Source organism: Balaenoptera borealis, assembly GCF_965194805.1.
Source record: "Balaenoptera borealis genome assembly, chromosome: 1".
In the NCBI taxonomy this organism is placed as follows: domain Eukaryota; kingdom Metazoa; phylum Chordata; class Mammalia; order Artiodactyla; family Balaenopteridae; genus Balaenoptera; species Balaenoptera borealis.
Genome location: NC_138860.1, coordinates 156,410,383 through 156,435,287, shown reverse-complemented (window position 1 = coordinate 156,435,287; position 24,905 = coordinate 156,410,383). Strand labels below are relative to the sequence as shown.

The following is a 24,905-nucleotide window of genomic DNA, read 5'->3' as shown; positions in this document are numbered from 1 at the left end:
CTGAGGGCTTGAGGCGAGGCCCGGCCGGCTGAGGGGGCCTCTCCACTCCGCTGGCTGGGCGGGTCTGCGCGTGCGCACTGCTCTTTCGCTCACGGGGAGCGGCGGCTCTTGGTGCGGCGCTGCTGTGGCGCTGGGCTCGTGCTTGACTCCCGGCGGGCAATGGCCTTTGGCCAGCTTAAGCTCCCGCCTTCTGGGGCTGGCCGGCTTGCCCTTTCCACGCCGCCTACCCTCTCTCGATTCTTGGGGCGTCTCAGGCAGCCAGCGAGCCTCAGTGCTAATGAAAGAGTCGGGATCTGCTCTCCTCACACAGCCTATGACGCTGCTCCCCAGGAAGTCAACAACTGGCTGGCTAAAGGGCTTGCAGTTTCCACCTCCAGGCCCATCCATCCTTCCAAAGCTCCTGAATGCCCCACGGAGGGAAAACACAGAGTAGAATTCAATGTTACCCACACCCAAGATCTGGACAAAGTCATTTCTGCAGTGAAAGGAATTGCAGGTGTATATGTCACGTCTTTTTCTGCTAGGTACAATATATTTTCCTCTTTTTTGTGTGTATTAACTTGTAAGAATCTTTCTTACAAATTCTATAACACTGTTATTTAAGTTTACAACAAATCATTTTCCTAGGTCGGTTTACAAAGCAGCATACTTCTCATTTGCATGTGGGTCCCTGAGGAGGAGAACTATGGGATTTTTTCAAAACAAAGATGGTGAGTAACGCACACACAGACACACACACAAACACCCCCACATCACCGCACCCCTCACGCGGGGCTGGGCGCTTCTCTATTCCTTACCATTCACTCAGATCGTTTTGAGTCTCTGCCTGACTGAGCCCCGCGCTATGAGTGGATGTCTACTTTGAGTGAAGGGACAACTCAAAACGTCCAGTTATTTAAACTGTTGAACCTCATAATATGGCACATTTAAAAATGGCTTTCAAACTTTCGGACCCCAGCTCACAGTGAACAAAAACATTCTACATCAAACCGGTTACCACATACCTACCACATAGATAGATATACACATCTGAAACAAAAATTTCACAAAACTCTTGTTGGGGAGGGGGAAATTTCCCCCTCTACTCATCTTGATTTCTTGTGGCTGGACTAATAATAAAATTGACACAAGATAGTTTAACAGGAAAAAAAGGAAAATTTAGTTGTTCACAAGGAAGACTCATAGAAAGGGGCTTAAGAAGTGGTCAAAGCAGACAGCTTTTATATTTTTAAACAGAGAAACAATTTATGAAGAATTGACAGGACAAAGAAACTAGGTTTTGGGAGTTCAATTAGCGAAAAATCTAAACAGAGTTTGGGCTTGGGGTAGTAAATGGGAGGAAGTAACAAGGTTTGTTTATACAGGCTTGTTGGCCTGAATTCCCTATCTCTGGAGATAAGAGTGTCCTTCTACCTCCAAAAGCAGGGAGTGCACCTTTCACGTGAGAGATTTATTTCCTGCTTTCAGGGAGATAGAAAGGAGGGTTAGAGTGTCTCTCTTGAGTTGGCCATCTCTTAAGTTACTTTAATGCAAGAAAATTGGGACTTCCCTGGTGGTGCAGTGGTTAAGAATCCGCCTGCCAATGCAGGGGACAGGGGTTCGAGCCCTGGTCCGGGAAGATCCCACATGCTGTTGAGCAACGAAGCCCGTGCGCCACAACTACTGAGCCTGTGTTCTAGAGCCCGTGAGCCACAACTACTGAGCCTGCGTGCCAAAACTACTGAAGCCTGTGCGCCTAGAGCAGGTGCTCCACAGCAAGAGAAGCCACTGCGATGAGAAGCCCACGCACTGCAGCGAAGAGTAGCCCCAGCTCACCTCAACTAGAGAAAGCCCACCTACAGCAACGAAGACCCAACGTGGCCAAAAATAAATAAATAAAATAAATTTATATAAAAAAAAATCAATATGCCATTGAGGTACATTTTGGGGCAACCTACCGTGGGCCCCAACACTTATTTGCTACCAGCAATGCACTAAATTTCTATTGCTTCTTTTTGATTTCATTACCAAAAAAATGCTGAAAGGGAACTGTTGTAAGGAAAAATTGTCAAAGACTTGGAAATGAGCAAAAGAAATTACTTTTCAGTGTAAGCCTGGGCATTGTCTAGCAGACACTGGAAGGATTTGAATGCATAGGGATGTCTTTCTGTTGACTAAGATCTTTTTTTTTTTTTTTAACAATTTTTATTTATTTATTTATTTTTATTTATGGCTGTGTTGGGTCCGTTTCTGTGTGAGGGCTTTTCTCTAGTTGCGGCAAGTGGGGGCCACTCTTCATCGCGGTGCGCGGGCCTCTCACTGTCGCGGCCTCTCTTGTTCCGGAGCACAGGCTCCAGATGCGCAGGCTCAGTAATTGTGGCTCACGGGCCTAGTTGCTCCACGGCATGTGGGATCTTCCCAAACCAGGGCTCGAACCCGTGTCCCCTGCATTGGCAGGCCGACTCTCAACCACTGCGCCACCAGGGAAGCCCGACTAAGATCTTTTACAAGAAAACTGGTAATATTTAGAATAATTCTTGTCCACGTTGAAGAAAAGATACCCCCCAACATTACATTTTATTGACCTATAGGGTATTAAACCACTTTGCCTCTGTTAGGGAATTCATTTCAATATTCTTGTTTCTTAGCAAATTCGTACAACATTCCTGTAACGTTTTACTGGCTCACTCATTAATTAACGAGATAAATAACATTTTGACGTGTTTATTTTATATTTCTGTGAAAATCGTCAGTTTACCTTTCAGAAAATTATACCTCAGCACCACTAAAATTAATTTCACAATTTACTATTGTATTGCACCTAGCAATTTGAAAACTGGTGCTTTAGAGCATATACCTAGGAGCAGAATTGCTGGAACATAGGATATGTGCCTCTTCAATTTCACTAGAAAATACTTATTTTCCAAACTCATTTTTCCAGTTTACATTTCCACCAGCAGCAAATGAGAGTTGCCTGGCTTCACATCCTTGCCAACATCTAGTATCATCAGATGTTTCAATTTTGTATGATCTGATGAGTGTAAAATAGTATTTTATTTTTATTATAACTTACATTCCCTGATTATTAATGAAATCAGGCAGTAAAAAGATGTTTATAAGCTGCTATGGACTGAATTTTGTCCCCCCACAATTTGTATGTTGAAGCCCTAACTCCCAATGTGATGATATTTAGAGATGGGGCTTGAGGGAGTTAATTAGGATTAGATGAGGTCATGAGGATGGGGCCCTCATGATGGGATTAGTGCCCTTATAAGAAGAGACACCAGAGCATGCTTGCTGTCCCTCACTCCACCCACACATGCATGATAGAAGACCACCTGAGTATCTAGTGAAAAGGTGGCCAACTAGCCCCCATTCGCATAAAGAAGCAGTCATAAGAGCACACAGGGAGATGATGGCTGCCTACCACCAAGCCGAGAGAGAGAAGCCGCAGAATGAAACCTACCTGGCTGGCAACTTGATCTTGGATTTTCCAGTTTCCAGAACTGTGAGAAATAAATTTCTGTTGTTTAAGCCAGGGGTCCGCAACCCCGGTCTGCGGAGCGGTACTGGTCCACAGCCTGTTAGGAACCCGGCTGCACAGCAGGAGGTGGGTGCTGAGTGAGCAAAGCTTCATCTGCCGTTCCCCATCGCTCGCATTACCGCCTGAACCATCTCCCCTCCCACCCCCGTGGAAAAATTGTCTTCCACGAAACCAGTTCCTGGTGCCAAAAAGGTTAGAGACCACTGATTTAAGTGACCCAGTCTGTGGAATTTTGTTATGGCAGTCAAAGCAAACTAATACATAGGCCAGTTAAGTTTCCTTTTGTGTAAAATGGCTATACATGTGTTTCGCCCAGTTTTCCATTGAATTTTTAGTTTCTTATTGATATTTAGGATGTTTTATGATTATATGTGTTGCCAATTTTTTATTCATTATCTCTCTCTCTTTTTTTTTTTTTGGCCACACCGTGCGGCTTGCGGGATCTTAGTTCCCTGACCAGGGATCGAACCTGTGCCCCCTGCAATGGAAGCACGGAGTCCTAACCACTGTACCACCAGGGAATTTCCTTCATTGTCTCTTTTTTTTTTTTTTTTTTTTTGTGACTATACTTTATTTTTTATTTTTTTTTTTTTCACACACACACTGTATTTTATTTTTACAAGAGATAAATCGACTGACACCAAGCATTGTACATGGATGACCACAACAAAAGCAACAATGATTGCAATTACCAAACATGAAACACACTCATACTATGTCATAGTATTGACATTCAGTCCAGTAATCCTCCACTGTAACAGCTCCTTTACTTTGCAGTGAAAATTGATTTGTATATTCTTTGCCTCTGAGTCCTTGTGGAATTTTTTTTTTTTTTTTTTAATTCAGACAGAAAGTCACAAAAATTATACTCATCCTCATCAGTTCACTCAGTCCCATGTAATTAATTTTTTTTTTCGTCTTGATCTTTTGTTAGCACTTTTATGAGTTCATCAGTTTTTCATTAGAGTTCTGAAAATGCTTATTCATTCAGTTCAGCAGTACAGTCCGTTACCAGAAACCTGTACTTGTCAGAGTCTTTTCCATGTATTTCTTGAAGATGAAACCCTTTTATAGGAACATATTTGCAAAATCATCAGAGTACACCCAGAACTGTCTGTAAATGACAAAAGACTTAAAAATGACCACGGTTAAAGATTTGATGACAGTTCATAATAATGCAGTTGACAAGAAAATTAGTTATTTCTGAGATATACATTTTAAAGTAATAACTAGGATTATTACTTATAACATTATACCAGAACATATAAGATTTTTAGAAATTTCATGTAATGTCTGAAACATTTATATTAACATATTTCCATACATATTTCCATACAAGTACAAATATAAGATTTTTAGTAATTTCATGTAATGTCTGAAACATTTATATTAACATATTTCCATACATATTTCCATACAAATACAAATATGATTTTTAGAAATTTCATGTAATGTCTGAAACATTTATATTAACATATTTCCATACATATTTCCATACAAATACAAATATAAGATTTTTAGAAATTTCATGTAATGTCTGAAACATTTATATTAACATATTTCCATACAAATAACCCAATGAAAGTTTAGTATTAGTTGTTTTGTTTGTTTTTTTATACTGCAGGTTCTTATTAGGCATCAGTTTTATACACATCAGTGTATACATGTCAATCCCAATCGCCCAATTCAGCACACCACCATCCCCACCCCACCGCAGTTTTCCCCCCTTGGTGTCCATATGTCCATTCTCTACATCTGTGTCTCAACTTCTGCCCTGCAAACTGGCTCATCTGTACCATTTTTCTAGGTTCCGCATACATGCATTAATATACGATATTTGTTTTTCTCTTTCTGACTTACTTCACTCTGTATGACAGTCTCTAGATCCATCCACGTCTCAACAAATGACTCAATTTCGTTCCTTTTTATGGCTGAGTAATATTCCATTGTATATATGTACCACATCTTCTTTATCCATTCCTCTGTTGATGGGCATTTAGGTTGCTTCCATGACCTGGCTATTGTAAATAGTGCTGCAATGAACATTCGGGTGCATGTGTCTTTTTGAATTACGGTTTTCTCTGGGTATATGCCCAGTAGTGGGATTGCTGGGTCATATGGTAATTCTATTTTTAGTTTTTTAAGGAACCTCCATATTGTTCTCCATAGTGGCTGTATCAATTTACATTCCCACCAACAGTGCAAGAGGGTTCCCTTTTCACCACACCCTCTCCAGCATTTGTTGTTTGTAGATTTTCTGATGATGCCCATTCTAACAGGAGTGAGGTGATACCTCATTGTAGTTTTGATTTGCATTTCTCCATTGTCTCTTTTAATGAACAAAAATTTATAATTTTACCAATGTATTAGTCTATTTATTTATGTTTTGCACTTTTGGTATATTGCCTAAGAAATTCTTCTCCTCCCCAATGTTATAAAGATATTATATTTTCTTCTAAAAGTGTTATAATGTCTCTTTTCACATTTACTTTTTTAAGTCACTAGGAATTAATTTTTGAGTATGGATTGGGATAGGGATCCAATTTTTTTCCCCATATGAATAACAAATTGTCACGACGTTATTTACTGAATATTTCATATTTCCTCACTAATCTTCAATGCTAGCTCTCTCCCATTTTATGTTTCCTTTTGGGCTGGAATCAGTTCTCTGTTCAGTTACACTGGTCTATTCATACATGCCCTGCTGCTTTAATTACTATACTTTTGTAATGAGTCTTGATATCTGGTAGAATAAGTTTCCCTGTCTTGTTCTTCTTCAATGGTGTCTTGGCTATTCTTGGAACACCTGGTTCTTCCACATAGATTTTAGAACCAACCTGTCAAGTTTCACACACAAATACATACAAGGGAGGAAGGAGGGGTTCTACTAATATTTCAATAAACGTATAGGACAATTTGGAGAGAATTAACACCTTCGTAATATTGAATACTTTTATCCATTAATAAAATTAAATTTTAGAAAAGTTTAAAGTTTTATATTTTTATTCATAAGGGTCTCATATATCTTTTATTAAATTTATTCCTGAGTACTTTCTCTTTGTACTATTATAAATAATATCTTTTTAAGAATTACATTTTATGTTTATTGGGGTACTTCTGTGTGTTGATTTTATGGGCAACAACATTGCTTAATTCACTTATTAATTAAAAAATTATCCATAGGGGCTTTGGGATTTTTCTGTGTAAATAATCATATCATCGGCACATATGACAGTTTGTTTCTTTTTTTCCAAACCTTATACCTTATGTTTATTTTTCTTGTCTTACTCAGCTAGCTAAGATCTCCAGTGTGAGGTTGACTGCAGATGCAGAGTAGGGCAGGAATTAATGCATAGACTTTGGAGCCAAATGCCTAAGTACAAAATCTAGCCCTGCCACTCAGTCCTTAAGCAATCTATTTAACTTTTCTTGAAACTCAGATTTCTCAAGTTGAACTATGCCTAATTATTGTACTTCATATCGTCATTGTAAGGATTAATTTAACTATATAAAGCAGTTAGTATCTGGCAACTGTTAGCACTTTAAAATTATTAATAAAACAAAAATAGTAATAATAGGGACTTCCCTGGTGGTCCAGTGGTTAAGAGTGCATGCTTGCATTGCAGGGGACTCAGGATCTATCCCTGTTCAGGGAACTAAGATCCCTCATGCCATGCGGTGTGGCCAAAAAATTAAAAACATTTTTTTTAATTTCAAAAAAAAGAGTAATAATAAATAAAGTATCCTTACACAGGTCCTGATTTTAAATGATATTTTACTGTTAAATATAATGTTTGCTGTAGGTTTTTTTTGGTAGGCATATTTTTATCAGGTAGTTCCCTTCAAATCCATCTACAACTACTACAGTTAGTACTACTACAACTGATAGCGATGATGATAATACTGAACACATATGGTATTTGTTATGCTTTTAACCCCTAAATTTATTGCATCTCCTGAGTATTTCATGAATTGACTTTTAGCAAACACTTTTTCTGTATCTTTTTTTAAAAACTGAAGTATAGTTGATTTACAATGTTGTGTTAGTTTCAGGTATACGGCAAAGTGATTCTTTCTATATATATTCTTTTTCAGATTCTTTTCCATTATAGGTTATTATGAGATATTGAATATAGTTCCCTGTGCTATACAGTAGGTCCTTGTTATTTATCTATTTCATATATAGTAGTGTGTATTTGTTAATTCCAAACTCCTAATTTATCTCTCCCCCTGCCTTTCCCTTTTGATAACCACAAGTTTACTTTCTATGTCTATGAGTCTGTTTCTTTTTTGTAAATAAGTTCATTTGTATCATTTTTTTTTAGATTCCACATATAAATAATATCATGTGATATTTGTCTTTCTCTGACTGACTTCACTTTATGATATAAAGTATGATAATTTCTAGGTCCATCCATGTTGCTACAAATGACATTATTTCATTCTTTTTTATGGCTGAGTAATATTTCATATACATATAATGGAATATATATATACTCCATTGAAATATATACATATATATATTACATCTTCTTTATCCATTCATCTGTTGATGGACACTTAGGTTGCTCCCATGTCTTGGCTATTGTAAATAGTGGTGCTATGAATTCTGTATCTGTTTAGATGATCATGTGATTTTTCTTCTTTAGCCCGTTAATGTGCTAAATTGCATTAATAGGTTTTTTTAATGCTAAACTAATCTTCATTTCTGATGCAAATTTCACTTGGTCCTCATGTGTTTATCATTAATTTAACATTGCTGGATTTGCTTTGCTAACACTTTTTAAAAATATATTCATTTATTTATTTGGCTGTGCCAGGTCTTAGTTGCAGCATCTGGGATCTTTGTTGTGGCACGTGGACTCTTAGCTGCGGCATGCATGTGGGATCTAGTTCCCTGACCAGGAATCGAACCCAGGCCCCCTGCATTGGGAGCGCAGAGTCTTAACCATTGGACCACCAGAGAAGTCCTGCTGAGACTTTGCTTAGAATATGTGCATCAATATTCGTGAGTGAGCCTAACCTTTTATTTTCCTTTGTTATACTACTCTTTTCTGATTTAAGTATCAAGATTATACTAACTAACCCCCGACATGGTTTTAGGAGTGTTTTTCCTTTTTCTTTTTTTTTTTCTCTGCATGAGTCTGAGTAAGATTGGAATTGAGTAAGACAGAAGCTGTTGAACTTGCCTGTAAAAATATATGGATCTGTTGTTTTCTTTGTGCAAAGATTTTTAACTGTTGATTCAATCTCTATCACATTTTCACTTTATTCTTGAGCAATTTTGCTAATTTATATTTTTCTATAAATTTGTTCTATTTAATTAAAATTTCAAATTCATTCACAGACAATGAAACAATAACGTTGTTAACAATATTCTCAAATTTTAATCTCTGCTATTATCTATAGTCATGGCTCCTTTTTTATTTTTAATATTTATTTATGACATCTTTTTTTCTTGATAAATCCTGCTACATGTTTCTCAATCTTATTATTCTTTTCAAAGAACTGACTTTTGGCTTTGTTGATCCTCTCCACTTTATCTTTGTTTCCTACCTCATTATTTTCTGTTTTTATGTTTATTATTTCCTTATTTTAGCTTTCACTGAATTTATTCTTTTCCTCTTTATCAGTTTAAGTTTTTCAGTTGCTTAGTTCCTGACTTTTCAGTCTTTCTTATTTTAAAATATAGGTTTAAGGCTAAAAATTTCTGTCTAAATATCGCTTATAATGTAAGCATGAATGGTACCCCTGGGAGTTAGGTAACAAAGTAGCCCTGTTGGTTATAGATAGAAAAGAGGTAGAACTGACTACTGAAACATTATTAAATTTCCTGGCAGTAGTGCTTAAAAGCTCAGGCTCTGAAATCAGAATGTCTGAGTTGAAAACTTAGACTCTGACTCTTACTAGCTGTGTGACTTTTGGCTAGTTACTTAACTTCTCTATGTTTCAGTTTCTTCATTAGTAAAATGGAATGAATATCTATCTGCTTATGGTGGTGTTATAAGTATGAAATGAGTTAATGCATGTAAAGTGTTTATGCCATTTTCAGGAAGAAACATTAGCTCTTACTTTTCTTACATGTCTTTGTTGGTTGAAATGAGTGACCATGAATTTAGAGTGGCATCAATCTACCCAGCTGAATGATTTTTCTTCAGCAGTGCTCCACAACCTTTCTGGATGCAGAAAATCAACCATTTGAATTGATCTAGGGTTAAGGTTTTGCTATGTAGGTACCATGAAAAGAAAATCGGTCAAGGACCTTGAGAATTTTAATAAGATAGTGGTTGAATGGACTAGAAGAGTCCTTCTCAGAAGCCACAAGAAACTTGTTCATTGTAGCATGGCAACATACTCGAGGCCCCCAGTTTAAGTCCTAGGTCTACCATTTGCAAAGATTCTCCTCTTGGTAATTTTCTATTTTTACTGAACTGAGGAAGGAAGAGAAAGGAGTCATGATAGCAAGCTTCACTTACTCATTTATTCAACTAGTACTTAATGAGAGTCCACAATGTGCCTGGCACTTCAGGTCATGGCGATATAGCACTGAACAAAACAAAGTTCTTGCTTTTGTGGGATTACATGCTAGTTGGGGAGGCAGAAAATAAACAAATAAATGAATAAATATGATATGTCAGGGGATGATAAGTGTTATGAAGAAGAATAAAGAAGGATAAGAGAATAGAGAGTGACATATTGAGGAAGGGAGTGCTGTTCAAGACAATGTGATCAGGGACAGCCTTCTAAGAAGATAACATTTGATCAGAGGCCTGCATGGAGAGAGAGACCATGTAGAGGAGAATTCTAGGCAGATAGAAAAGTAAACACAAAGGTCCTATGGTGAGAATATGCTTATAATGTTTAAGGAACAAGGAAGCCATTGTTACTAGAGGAACTTAGCAAGGGGGAAGAGGCTCATAGGATATGAAGGCAGATGGGTAGCTAGGAGCAGTATCATGTAGTGCTCTGTATGCCAGTAGAAGACCTTTGGCTTTTCTTCTGAGTGAAATAATTATTCTATTGTGTTTAGTTTTGTTGTTATTTGTTTTGTTTTGTTTTTTGAATGACAAATGGCTCTCACACATTTCTGTATATAAAACCCCAGTCAAGTTGTTTGACATCAGTCTTTTGAGTCCTTAAAGAACTAAGTGTGCCCAGAGATCTGATTGCTGGCAGTTAGTGGAGGGGACTATAAGGCCAGTTTCTCTGTCTAGCCTAGGTACTCTTCTCCCCTATGTCCAGATCTCTCACCTTTTCTTTTCTCATTGGTTGTAAACTTTAGTCATTATGTCATTTTTGTCTCCAACTAGCCCTGAGAGACCAGGACATACAGATTTGGGGAGTAACTGAGCAAGCAAATTGCAAGGCTAGGTGGATGTGGTCATTGTGAGGTGTGTAATTTCAGCAGTTCTAGGCGGTGACCTGAGCCAGGATGAGATCTTGGAAACAGATGCTTGAAGTGGAGTGGAGAAGAAACAGGCATAACTCACCTACTCTTGATAAATGTTTAAAACTAACAACACTTTTTTAAAAAGTCAAGTTTATTGAGGTATAATTTATATACAATAAAATTCACTCTTTTTGACTGTATAGTTCTAAGTTTTCACAAATGTACTAGTCCAGGTTATCCTTAAAGCAGATGCCAATGTGAGATTAAACATACAAGATTTTTTGTTTTTTTTTGTTTTTTTTGCTGCAGTGTGCAGCATGTGGAACTTCCCCAGTCAGGGATCAAACCCATGCCCCCTGTGTTGGAAGTGCAGAATCTTAACCACTGGACCACCAGGGAAGTCCAAGGAGTTTTTGTTTTTTTTTAGGACAGTGCTTGTAATAGTAATGAGAAGGGAGCCAGGCAAGGGTGGGAGAGCTCTCTGATCACAATGCAAGCCTGATCCTGAGTGAAAAGAGAAGGAAAAGAGGTTGGGAGTGTCCTTGAATGCTAGGAAATCTAAGGAAAGATCAGTAAGCAAGGCCTTTGGGAGTCTTTGAGCTAAAGTTGACCTTCTAAGGACCTTTCCACAATAGACCTGCCTTAGTACCCTTGCTGTGACCAGTTGTCTGAGAATAGCCCATTGAAATGTAGCATTGGTTCAAATACGGTGATGGATTTCTGGGCCCAGCAGCTAGGGCTTTGGTCAATTATGTTCCCTGTTGTTGAAAGTGTGCGAGGCACACTCATGTGTCCGTCACAAGTATAAAGTCATGTACCTGCCACAATCAAGATATTAACTATTTCCAACACCCCATAAACTGACATAACTTTTTTTTTTTTAATTTTTTTTCTTTTAATTTTATTTGTTTATTTATTGGCTGTGTTGGGTCTTCGTTGCTGTGCGCGGGCTTTCTCTAGTTGAGGCGATTGGGGCTACTCTTCATTGCGGTGCGCGGGCCTCTCTTTGCAGTGGCTTCTCTTGTTGCAGAGCATGGGCTCTAGGTGTGCGGGCTTCAGTAGTTGCAGCACACAGACTCAGTAGTTGTGGTGCGTGGGCTTAGTTGCTCCACAGCATGTGGGATCTTCCTGGACCAGGGATTGAACCTGTGTCCCCTGCATTGGCAAGCAGATTCTTAACCACTGTGCCACCAGGGAAGTCCCTGACATAACTTTTGAAGTCTTGTTTTTCTTTATTTTCTAACCACAAGTATTTTCATTATCTCCAAAGTCCTTCAACAAATTGCTTGGTAAACTTCTGGGACCAGTTATCATAGTGGATCTCAACAGCTTAATATATGGTTTCCATTAATAACTGAATTCATCATGCCAAAGAGGCAGCTTTTCACTCCCACTGGGCAGTTCAAGGATCAGAATCTTAGTAATATATAATCCCTTTCGGTATGGTGAACAGGCTTTATACTCTCACACCAGTTAGTCATTGGCTTCCACAGGGATGAAAGTCATTTAACCTTCCAGACATCTCTGGATGAGGCAGCTAATGTCAATTGTCAAGAGAAGTGCAGATGTGGACTTCCCTGGTGGTGCAGTGGTTAAGAATCCGCCTGCCAATGCAGGGGACACGGGTTCGAACCCTGGTCCAGGAAGATCCCACATGCCACAGAGCAACTAAGCCCATGCACCACAACTACTGAGCCTGCGCTCTAGAGCCCACCTGACACAACTACTGAGCCTGTGTGCTGCAACTACTGAAGACCGTGCACCCTAGAGTCTGTGCTCTGCAACAGGAGAAGCCACCGCAATGAGAAGCTAGCGCACCGCAATGAAGAGTAGCTCCCGCTCGCCGCAACTAGAGAAAGCCCGCACGCAGCAACAAAGACCCAATGTAGCCAAAAATAAATTTAAAAAAAACAAAAAGAGAAGTGCAGATGTGAGCCATTATCAGCCAACAGCCACAGCAGTTGGGGGATGGTTGTACCAGCCTAGTAAAGAAGATCTGCAACATTATCTGCTGTGCCCAGTATCACATTCAATTGTCACGAGGTTCTGTCAATCCTATTCTCTCAATATCTCTTGTTATATTCTGATTACCACTGGGTTATCCCACCCTCTTTCATCATTTCTTGCCTGGAAAACTGCAAGCCATCATCATCTCTCACCTGGATTATCACAATAGCATCCTAACCAGTCTCCGTCTTTTAGATCTTGTTCAATTCCAATCCATTCTCTACAGAGCAAGTAAAATGATCCATTTAAAACATAAGGTACCTTTTCATGATAAAAACACACAATAAACTAGGAATAGAAGGGAACTCCACCTGTCTGATAAAGGGCATGTATAAAAACCCCCACAGCTAACAGCATTGATAGTGAAAGACTAAATACTTTCCTCTTAAGATCAGGAATAAGACAAGGATGTCTGCTCTCATCATTTCTATTCGACATTGTGTGGGAGGTTTAACCAGGGAAGTTAAGAAAGAAAAAGAAATAAAAGGCATCCAAATTGGAAAGGAAGAAGTAAACAGCTTCTATTTGCAGATGACATGATCTTGTATAGAAAATCCTACAGAATCCACACACATACACAAAAACTATTAGAACTAATAATTGAATTTGGTAAGGTTGCTGAATACAAGATCAATGTACAAAAATCAGTTGTATTTCCATGCACTAGAAATGAACAAAATTAAAAAAACAATTTCATTTATAATAGCATCAAGAATGATAAAATACTTAGGAGTAAATTTAACAAAAGAAATATGAATGTAACTGAAACTACAAAACATGGTTGAAAGAAATTGAAGGAGAACCAAATAAATGGAAAGACATCTGTGTTCATGGATCAAAAACCAATCTGTTAAGATAGCAATGCTCCCCAAATTGATCTCAGATTCAATGAAATCTCTCCAAAAAAAAACCCAGCTGGTTTCTTTGTAGAAACTGACAAGTTGATCCTAAAATTCATATGGAATTCAGGGGACCCAGAATAGCCAAACCAATTTTTAAAAAGAAAACAATGTTGGAGGACTTAGGTTTACCAATTTCAAAACCTGCTACAAAGCTACAGTAACTAAGACAGTGTGGAGCTGGCATGAGGATAGACATATAGATAAATGAATAGAATTGAGAGTTCAATAATAAACCCTCATGTCTATGGTCAATTGATTTTCTTTCTTTTTTTTTTCATTTTTTAATGACAATTATTTTTTTTGGCTGCGTTGGGTCTTCGCTGCCATGCGCAGGCTTTCTCTAGTTGTGGTGAGCAGGGGCTACTCTTCGTTGTGGTGCGTGGGCTTCTCATTGCGGTGGCCTCTCTTGTTGCAGAGCACAGGCTCTAGGCACACGGGCTTCAGTAGTTGCAACACGCAGGCTCAGTAGTTGTGTCTCGCGGGCTCTAGAGCGCAGGCCCGGTAATTGTGATGCACGAGTTTCATTGCTCCGTGGCATGTGGGATCTTCCCGGACCAGGGATCGAACCCGTGTCCCCTGCATTGGCAGGAAGATTCTTAACCACTGTGCCACCAGGGAAGTCCCTATTGTTTTCTTTCTAATTTTACAAGCAATATATGTTCACTGCAGACAACTAGAAATACATAAAAGCATAAAGTAAAAGATAACAATCACCCATAATCCTCACCCCCCCAGAGATAACCACCAAGCACTTTTAAAAAAAATTATTTATTTATTTTGGCTGCATGGGGTCTTAGTTGTGGCATGTGGGATCTTTAGTTGCAGCATGCAGACTCTTAGTTGCAGCACGCATGCAGGATCTAGTTCCCCGACCAGGGATTGGACCCGGGCCCCCTGCATTGGGAGTGAGGAGTCCTACCCACTGGACCACCAGGGAAGTCCCACCACCGTTAGCATTTTGATGCATATCCTCTCAGTGTCCATGCATTTTATTTTTAATTGAAGTATATTGTATGGTCAGTTGATTTTCAACAGAGATGCCAGGACAATTCAAAGGGAAAAGCAGAGTCTTTTCAACAAATGGTGCAGGACAACTGGTTACTGCATGCAAAAGAATGAAGGTGGACCTCTCCCTCATACCATATACAAAAGTCAGCTCAAAATGGACCAAAGGCATAAATATGAGAGCCAAAACTATAACATCTTAAAAGAAAACATAGGGAATTCCTTGGCGGTCCAGTGGTTAGGACTCAGCGCTTTCAATGCTGGGGCCCAGGTTCAATTCCTGGTCACAGAACTAAGATCCTGCAAGCCGTGCAGCCAAAAAAAGAAGAAAGAAAGAAAGAAAACATAGGCACAAATTTTCATGACTTTGGGTTAGGTAATGGTTTCTTAGATACAACACCAAAAGCAGAAGTGGCAAAATAAAAAATAGATAAATTGGACTTCATCAAAATTTAAAACTTTTGTGCTTCAAGTGACACCGTTAAGAAAGTGAAAATAATTAGCAATGATGAGCTTTTCATGTGCCTTTTGGCCATCTGTATGCAAATGATGTATTATTGACAGTTTACATAATCCAGATCTATGCATCATCGTGGTGGGTCATGTGACCCCTTACAAGATCAAGAAGGAATGCTATCTTTTAAGGAGTTGTCTTGTTTATGCTAGGAGAATTTTGCTTTTTATGGTTGAATAAGTCTTTCTGTCATTGGGGGAGATTTGGTGATGCATAACGCAGGTACACAATGCACAGTGTAGGGAGAGAGGAGGCCGAAGTGCAGAGATTTTTTTGTTTAAATTTCTCTTGTCATGCCATAGAAATATGACTTTTATTTCACAGTACATTTTAGTATCATTATGAAATCATAGATTATATATTTGATTTGGTTCAACTCATTGAAGTCATTCTTCTTTTCAATACTCAAATTATCCTATTTTTGGCTAGTGGGAATCCCTTTCTAGTTGGCTCCTGTATCATTTTGATGTACCACCAGTAGTCTTTGATAACTTTCTTGCTTTGGGGCACAACAAGATATTTCAGGCTCATCTTGACATTTCTTGTCCCAGGCCTGGGAATCAGCCACTTATCCAAGGACCTCTAGATCCTTTATTTTTATTTATTTATTTATTTTGGCCATGCTGCACAGCTTGCGGGATCTTAGTTCCCTGACCAGGGATCTAACCCACGCCCTCAGTAGTGAAAGAGTAGAGTCCTAACCACTGGACCACCAGGGAATTCCCTCTAGATCCTTTTTAATGAGAAATGGTATTTAGACACCACAATCTTGGTATCAGAGGGAACTAACTACTACTGTTAGAACATACCTCATTTTTAAAAAAGATCCTGAGTTGTTAGTACATGGTTTGGATAATATCACTGTTCTCCTCACATGGTTATGTTAAAGACTAGAGAATGGAGACTTTCCAATAAAGCAATCTATTTCACATAGCCTGAATTTATTAACCAGAAGCTCACTATTGTTTGTTTTTCTCTTTTTCATTTCTCCTGAGAAGTAAAAATTTGAGCTGGAAATGAGGAGTAGGGAAGAAAAGTGTTTTGATAAAAAAGCTTGCTTTTAGGTTTCAACAGAAAATTTATTGTAGAATTGCCAGAGACAGAGACAAGATGGAATTTCTCATATTAGCCAAAGAAATACATAACCTTGAAATGCAGAGGAGATCGAAAACATCTCAGTGGTTCCTTCAGGAAGAGGGGTATGGAAGAAAAGGTGTGTCAGCAAGTTATAGGAAGTACCTACTACTTCATTTTGGTGCCCAGTCCAGAAGTGCTCAATTATTCTGCAGAGTCATTGTATATACTAATTTGGCAAGCAAATTAATAGAGAATAAAATAACAGGTAAATAGCCTATTTACACATGAGAATAGAACTGAACTCAAAGTTCACAGTCCACCAGTGTCCTTACTTGCCTCAAAACTTAAAACTTCTTGAATCTTGCTTGAGGACTACTCTCCATCTAAAACATGCATTGGTTTTGACCTTTATCTAATACTCATGGATTTATTTTGGTTAAGAGAAGAGATGAATGCTGGCTGAACATTTTGTGATCTGGATTACATTTCCTCTAGGGGTCAGTTTCAGGGCTTCCAGGGAGTTGGGTTTAGCCAGAGAATCACACCTCAAACAGGATGTTTTTCCAACTGGGTCTTTTTTCACAAAGTACTTTTCAAAGACAGTTGCTTATCTCAAAGGCAGCAGTTCTCAACCTTGGCTGCTCATTAGAATAACCTGAGGAGTTTTTAAAATGATACCATGCCTGGGACTTCCCTGGTGGCGCAGTGGTAAAGAATCCGTCTGCCAATGCAGGGAACATGGGTTCGATTCCTGGTCCGGGAAGATCTCACATGCCGTGGAGCAACTAAGCTCGCGCGCCACAACTACTGAGCCTGCGCTCTAGAGCCTGTGCTCTGCGACAAGAGAAGCCACTGCAATGAGAAGCCCACACACCACAACAGAGTAACCCCCGCTCACCACAACTAGAGAAAGCCCGCTCGCAGCAACGAAGACCCAATGCAGCCAAAAAATAAATAAATTTAATAAATAAATAAAATAAAAAATAAAAATTAAAAACCCTTCCCCCAAAAGCCATTGGGGAGTTTGGGTCTTTAAAAATAATAATACAAAATAAATAAAACAATACTATGCCTAACCCCCAGAGATGCTGATTAAATTGTTTTGGGGTAGCGCACAGGCTTCCTAAGTTCTAAAAAGTCCCAGGTGATTCTAATGTGCAGCTAGGGATGAGAACTACTGTACTAAACAGAGTAAAAAACCTGAAGGATTTTGGGTTAAAAAAAAAGGTATCTTTGATAATAGGGCAAAAAAGATATACACAGAAGACAGTATATTCCAAACTGTTTGATTATATACTCCATCAGTAAGATATTTTAAGTGCATTCCAAATATAGGTATATTTATTTTTGTGTCAATTATGTATAGCACAAACTATAAAATTAAAAGGTGATATGAATATGACAATTTTTTTTTAAAGTTTTCACTTCATTATGAATGGTATAAAAAACTCTTTAATTTCTTTCTATAGAGAGCAATGAAAGAGAGTAGGCTTAATTCTTCCTAAAAATCTTGACTGATTATCTTGTGCAACAGTAATTTGAAGATCTAGTTCTAAGTGTAATTCATTTATATACTTGATTTTAATGTATATTCTAGTTTAAAAAGTTAATTAGGAAAAGGATCCATGAGTCCTTTCAGTCCTGACACTAAAAGATGTGAATAACTAAGTGACTGTATTCGCTATCTGCTGCTATGTAACAATAGTGTCACGAATTTAGTAACTTAAAGCAACACACATTTATTATCTCATAGTCCCAGAGAATCAGGAACCAGGACATGGTTTAGTTGGATCCTCTGTTTCAGGGTCTCACAAAGTTATAATTAGCTTGCTTACCAGGGCCGCCATCTCATCTGAGGCTTGACTGGATAGGGACTCACTTCCAAGCTCGTGTGGTTGTTGGCAGCGTTCAGTTCCTTGCAGGCTGCTAGACTGAGGGCCTCTGTTTCTGGCTGGCTGTCAACAGGAGGCCACCTCAGCTCTTTGCCACGTGTTCCTCTCCATATGGCAGCTCACAACATGGCAGCTTGTTTCTTTCAAGTCAACAAAGGAAAGATACTCTCCAAGTAAGACAGTTACAGTCTTAGGTAATGCAATCACGTACAGATAACCTTTGCCGTATTCTGTTGGTTAGTAGCAAGTTACAGGTCTACACGCACATTCAAAGGGAAGGGATCATATAAGAGGCAAGGATCATGGAGCCCACCTCAGAGTCTGTCCACCACAGTAACTAAATACCTAAATACACAAGTGAAAGAGGGAAAAGGGAAAGCTATTTTTCATGGTAACATGTGTCGACTGAAAAAAAATGCACAACCTAAAAGTTGAGAATTATGTTTTACTTGGTGGACTTTCTAAGGACCTCAACCCTGGGAGGCAGCCTCTCAGATAGCTCTGAGGGACTGCTCCCAAGAGGTAAGGGAGGAGCCAGGATATATAGGAGTTTTTTCAGCAACGACCAGGTAGTGAAAACATCAAAGATCACTGTTAATTAAAGAAAACCAGATATCTCAAGTAAATGAATTTAGCACTTTTCTATGTATGGGAAGATGCAAGAGTCTGGACTCACTGAAATCATTCCCCTGATAGTCACCTTAGCTATCTAGAGCTAATATCCTGTTCTTGCCCATCCTGAGTCCACTCAGGGTGCACCCCTGGGGTGGCTGCGGTGGCTGAGGGCTGGGCAGCAGGGAGCCTGTTTACCTCCATCCTGAGTTCCCACAGGGCTCACCTTCGGGGGTGGCTGCTGTGATGGCTGCAACATCCTTTGTTGACTGACAGGGCGGGCAACATTTTTCATTCACACAGGCCAACTTATCAACGAAGAAGGAATAGTAGACAGGAAATCATTATTTTCCAACCATCTTAGCAATAAATGATATAAATAAGAATAATCAACGGAATAAGCATATAAAAAGATGTTGGAGAACAGGACATTTACATAGTCTCAAAGTATCTCCTCGTAGACTTCTGCTTCCAACCATAATTTACCCTCTGGCATAAAAAAAAATCTAAAAATCTGAAGAAAATATTTGAAACAACTTTCAGATGTTAGAAAACAGGCAGAACAGGAGAGTTATCCTTGAGAGGAAGGAAACAAATGTGGTGATTTCTATAATTGCCCCAACTTACTTCATGGAGTGCATTCTCTGCCACAGTTCAAGGAGGCAGAACCCAGAGTTCAGCATTCTCCCTGAGTTGAGGAGACAAAGTTGAGAATTTGAGGAGGCCAATTTGGACAGAATTTTCAGGGTAAAGTACCAGAGAGGAGAGAGCAGCACAAAGAAGAATGAGCTGAAAAGGGTAAGCAATTTGGAGATCTTCAGAAGGTTCTCCTCATGTCTTCATCTGGGTACTGATCAGTACATGTGCATAAGAAAACTATCCAAGTCTGGGGAAAGTAGGTGGAAAAATTCTGGCCTCACTTAGCCTAGAAACGTTTCATGTCCTCTAAAGCCAGAATACATCATCAGGTAGTGTACCCAGAAGAGTATTGCTTCACTTGTGTGGCAAAATTAGCCCTAGACTAAAAGTTGCTCTGGTCCCAAGTAACAAAGCTTAAAAGCAAGCCTTGAAAGGATCAAACTATTTCTTGGAAAAAAGCTCAATAATATTTATAGGAATGCAAAAAATATCCAGCACCCAATAATTGACAAAGTTAAGGCATCCAACCAAAAATTACCAGTCATGTAAAGAAGCAAAGAATATAACCTATAATGAGGAGAAAAATCAATCAGTAAGCAACAGATCCAGAAATGACACAAATGATAGAATTAATAGACAAGGACATTAAAATTATTATAACTACATTTTATATGTTCAAAAAAGTAGAAGGAAGCCTGAGCATGTTAAAGAGAAACACGGAAGATATAAAAAAGTCCCAATAAACTTCTAGAGGCAAAAAAAGAATGAAATGGAAAAAAAATACATTAGATGAGATTAACAGCAGATATTGCAAATCAGTTGACCTGAAGACGTAGCGATAGAAAATAGCCAAAAGGAAACACGGAGAGAAAAAAGGCTGGAGAAATAATGGCCACAAGCACAAGCTGGAGATCACAAGAATGCCTTGAAACCTGTGCCAGTTCTCATTGTCTCTGACCTTGATGGCATGTGTATCCTGCAGAAACCTTGAACAACACTGTCAACTCATTTGACCTAATTGACATTTATAGAACTCTAAACTCAACAGAATATAGATCAGCAGAATAGATATTGTTTTCAAGTGCACATAGAATATTTACCAAAGTAGACTATATTCTGGACTTTAAAACAAGTCTCAATAAATGTAAAATGGTTCTTATCATATGAAATATGTTCTCTGACCATAAATAAAATTAAATTAGAAATCAATAGAAGGAATCTAGAAAATTCTCTATTTGTTAATTAACACACTTCTAAGTAACACATTGTCCAAAGAACTCAAAAGGGGACTTCCCTGGTGGCGCAGTGGTTAAGAATCTGCCTACCAATGCAGGGGACACGGGTTCGAGCCCTGGTCCGGGAAGATCCCACATGCCACGGAGCAACTAAGCCCGTGTGCCACAACTACTGAGCCTGTGCTCCAGAGCCCGCGAGCCACAACTACTGAGCCCACCTGCCACAACTACTGAGCCCACCTGCCACAACTACTGAAGCCCATGCACCGAGAGCCCATGCTCCGCAACAAGAGAAGCCACTGCAATGAGAACCCCGCGCACCGCAACCAAGAGCAGCCCCCGGCTCGTGCACGCAGCAACAAAGACCCAATGCAGCCAAAAATCAATCAATAAATAAATCTACAAAAAAAAAAGAACTCAAAAGGGAAATTAGAAAACAATTTGGACTTAATGAAAATGAAAACACAACATATCAACATGATATCAATATGTGTGAGATACAGGTAAAGCAGTCCATATGGGGAAGTTTGTAGCATAAATGTGTGTATTAGAAAGAGAAAAGCTCTCGATGACCCAGGCTTCCACCTTAAGAAAGTAGAAAAAAAAACACAAATGAAACCCAAAGTAAGCAGAAAAGAGGAAATAAGTAAAATAAGAGCATGTGGGACTTCCTGGGTGGTCCAGTGGTAAAGAATCTGTCTTACAATGCAGGGGACGTGGGTTTGATCCCTGGTCAGGGAAATAAGATCCCACATGCTGCAGGGCAACTAAGCCCGTGTGCCACAACTACTAAGCTCACATGCCTCAACTAGAGAGCCTGTGAGCCGCAAACTACAGAGCCCACACACCCTGGAGCCTGCGCGCCACAAGTAGAGAAGAGCAAACCCGCACACCACAACTAGAGAGAAGCCCGCGTGCTGAAATGAAGAGCCCGTGCACCGCAGTGAAAGATCCCACATGCCTCAATGAAGATCCCACGTGCTGCAACTAAGACCTGACGCAGCCAAAAATAAATAATAAAATTTAAAAATAATAATAAATAAATCTTAAAAAAGAGCATAAATCAATGAAATAAAAACAGATAAACTATAGAAAACTGATGAAACTAGAACCGATTATTTAAGATCAATAAAATTGATACGACTTTAGGCAAAGTGATCAGGAAAAAATAAGGTATAAATTACCAATATCAGGAATGAGAGAGAAGACATCATTACAGTTCTTATAGACATTATAATCATAATACTGTATGGAGATAGTATGAACAACTTTATGCAAAATTTTTGACAACTTAGATGAAATGTATAAATTCTCTGAAACACATAAACTACCAAACCTCACTCAAAAAGAAACATAACGGGACTTCCATGGTGGTCCAGTGTTTAAGACTCCAGACTTCCACTACAGGGGCCACAGATTGGACCCCTGGTCATGGAACTAAGATCCTGCATGCTGCTCGGCACTGCCAAAAATAAAAAAAATAAAAAATAAACCTGAATAGTTGTGTATCTATTAAAGAAACTCAACTTTTAGTTAAAAACCTTTTCCACAAAAGAAACTCCAGTCCCAAATGGCTTAACTTATAAATTCTACCAAACATTTAAAGAAGAAATAATACTAATTCACAAACAGTACACAAAGTCTTCAAGAAAATTCTTCCTAACTCAGTCTATGAGACCAGCATTATTACACTGATGCCCAGACTAGACACTCAATATGTCTCTTATAGCTGTGTTTGTTTTACCAAACCAATATTGCATCAAAGTTCATGCATTGGACTTGGTTATGCCTCTTTAGTGTATTCCTATCTAGAAAAATTCTTCTACCCTTTTTTTTCTCTCTCATGACATCAATTCTTTGAACAGACTCATTAGTTACCTCATAAATGTCCTATGTTCTGGGTTGTCTATTTGTGTCTTACTGGTGTAATTTATCTTGTTTGTTTGTTTGTTTGTTTTGGCCACCTTGTGTGGCTTGCGGGATCTTAGTTCCTTGACCAGGGATTGAACCTGCGCCCTGGGCAGTGAAAGCACAGAGTTCTAACCACTGGACCACCAGGGAATTCCCTATCTTGCTCTTATATTTCCTATATTTCCTGTAACTGAAAGTTAGGGCTGAAAATTTGCTTAAATTCAATTAAACATTTAGGCAAGAATATTTCATAGGTTTTGCTGTGCACTTCATACTGTATCACATCATGAGGCTCATCATGCTAGTTTATTCCATTAATCAGGCTTGGTTAAGTTAATGACTCCCAGATCTCTAAATTGTCAAGATTCATTTTTCTCTGTGCAATTAGCAACAAGATAACTTGTGGGTGATACTTTGGCACAGTGTAAATATCTTGTTCCCCAAAAGCCTTTCACTCAGTGATTTCAGCATCCATTGATTTCTTTTTCCATGCCTTAACCAATTATTCTACGAGGAGTAGAAAAATGGCAATTTCTTAATCCTATCAATATTATCTTTTTACATTTATTATTGACATTCCCTGTAAAGAAAGGCTCCCCCTCTTCCACTGGGGATTAAACATAGCTCCTCCTAAAAAGGCAGGGTAAATGCTTAATTTCATTTAGTTGCCAGTTTTCAGAATATTGTATATAAAAGCTTATTTTCAATTAGCTCTCTCTCTTTTTCTGTCTCTCTCTCAGAGTCACTATGGACTTTTTAATTTTATTTACTCAAATATTTAAAAATCAGTCATTATTCTTTTTTAAAAATTTATTTTATTGGGACTTCCCTGGTGGTCCAGTGGTTAAGACTCCATGCTTCTACTGCAGGGGCTCATGGGTTAGATCCCTGGTCGGGGAACTAAGATCCTACATGTCTGAGTGGTGCAGCAAAAAAAAAAAAAAAAAATATATATATATATATATATGCACATATATATATATTACTGAAGTATAGTTGATTTACAATGTTGTGTTAATTTCTGCTGTACAGCAAAGTGATTCAGTTATACATATATATATTCTTTTATGGTTTATTATATATATATACATATATATATTCTTTTATGGTTTATTACAGGATATTGAATAAGTTCCCTATGCTATACAGTAGGACCTTGTTGTTTCACAGTCATTATTCTTTTTGATTCTCAGATAATCCCAAAGTTGGTCAATGAGAATTCCTTCAAACTGGCTCCTTGTGTTTATGATATGTCTCCATTAGTCTTTGAGAGCTTCCTTGTTTTCTGGCATGATAAGATATCCTTGGTTCACCTTGTACTCTACCTGCCTCATACCTTTCATAAGCTATTTCTTTAAGGGACTGTGGCTAGTTTTAGTGAAAAATAATAATTAGTGATCACAATACGGCTGTACTGATTACTATCAGGGTTTTTCTTCATTTGGATTCCCCTGAAAGCAGACCCTGAGACAAGGGTTTGAGGTCAGGTAGTTTCTTTGGAAGATGATCCTCAGAAATACAAATCAGGAAGTGGGGAAATGAATCGGGGAAGGGAAAAAAGCCAATAAAGAACAAATTACTACTGTGAGCAAATGGGGCTCAATCCTGCTGAGAACCCTCTGAGGAACGACCTAGAATGTGCCCCAGAACTGTCCCACCCAGGGACAGAAATGCTGGGTTATTTACCCACCAACTCTCATTCCTCACTGTTCTAAAATTATCCCTAGATTTTTAAATCCCAGCACTTTCATCAGGAGCTTGAGTTGATAAGTGTGTACTAGAACTATTCACTTCAGGTGAACTTAGAGCAGGTGTAAGAGGATGTGTGGGACAGGGCATTCATAGAATCTACTACAGGTTATTGCTTGCAGGTGCTTTCAAAAGACAGAGCTCGGGGCTTCCCTGGTGGCGCAGTGGTTGAGAGTCTGCCTGCTAATGCAGGGGACACGGGTTCGAGCCCTGGTCTGGGAGGATCCCACATGCCGCGGAGCAGCTAGACCCGAGAGCCACAATTACTGAGCCTGCGCGTCTGGAGCCTGTGCTCTACAACAAGAGAGGCGGCGATAGTGAGAGGCCCGTGCACTGCAATGAAGAGTGGCCCCCGCTTGCCGCAACTGGAGAAAGCCCTCGCACAGAAACGAAGACCCAACACAGCCATAAATAAATAAATAAAATTAAAAAAAAAAAAAAAGACAGAG

At 38.9% G+C, this 24,905-nt stretch overlaps 1 long non-coding RNA gene across 2 annotated transcripts; it reads left to right on the top strand.

Moving 5' to 3' along the window:
* The first annotated feature begins 166 nt into the window (after nucleotides 1–166).
* LOC309615859 lies at nucleotides 167–23,649 on the top strand. 2 transcript variants are annotated; one of them, XR_014237108.1, is made up of 3 exons: nucleotides 167–524; nucleotides 628–710; nucleotides 8,344–23,649. It is a non-coding gene; the product is annotated as an uncharacterized lncRNA (long non-coding RNA). The 2 variants fall into 2 exon arrangements; XR_014237109.1 differs by lacking the exon at nucleotides 8,344–23,649 and adding an exon at nucleotides 3,972–4,062 and having other exon boundaries at nucleotides 404–524.
* Nucleotides 23,650–24,905: the final 1,256 nt, after the last annotated feature.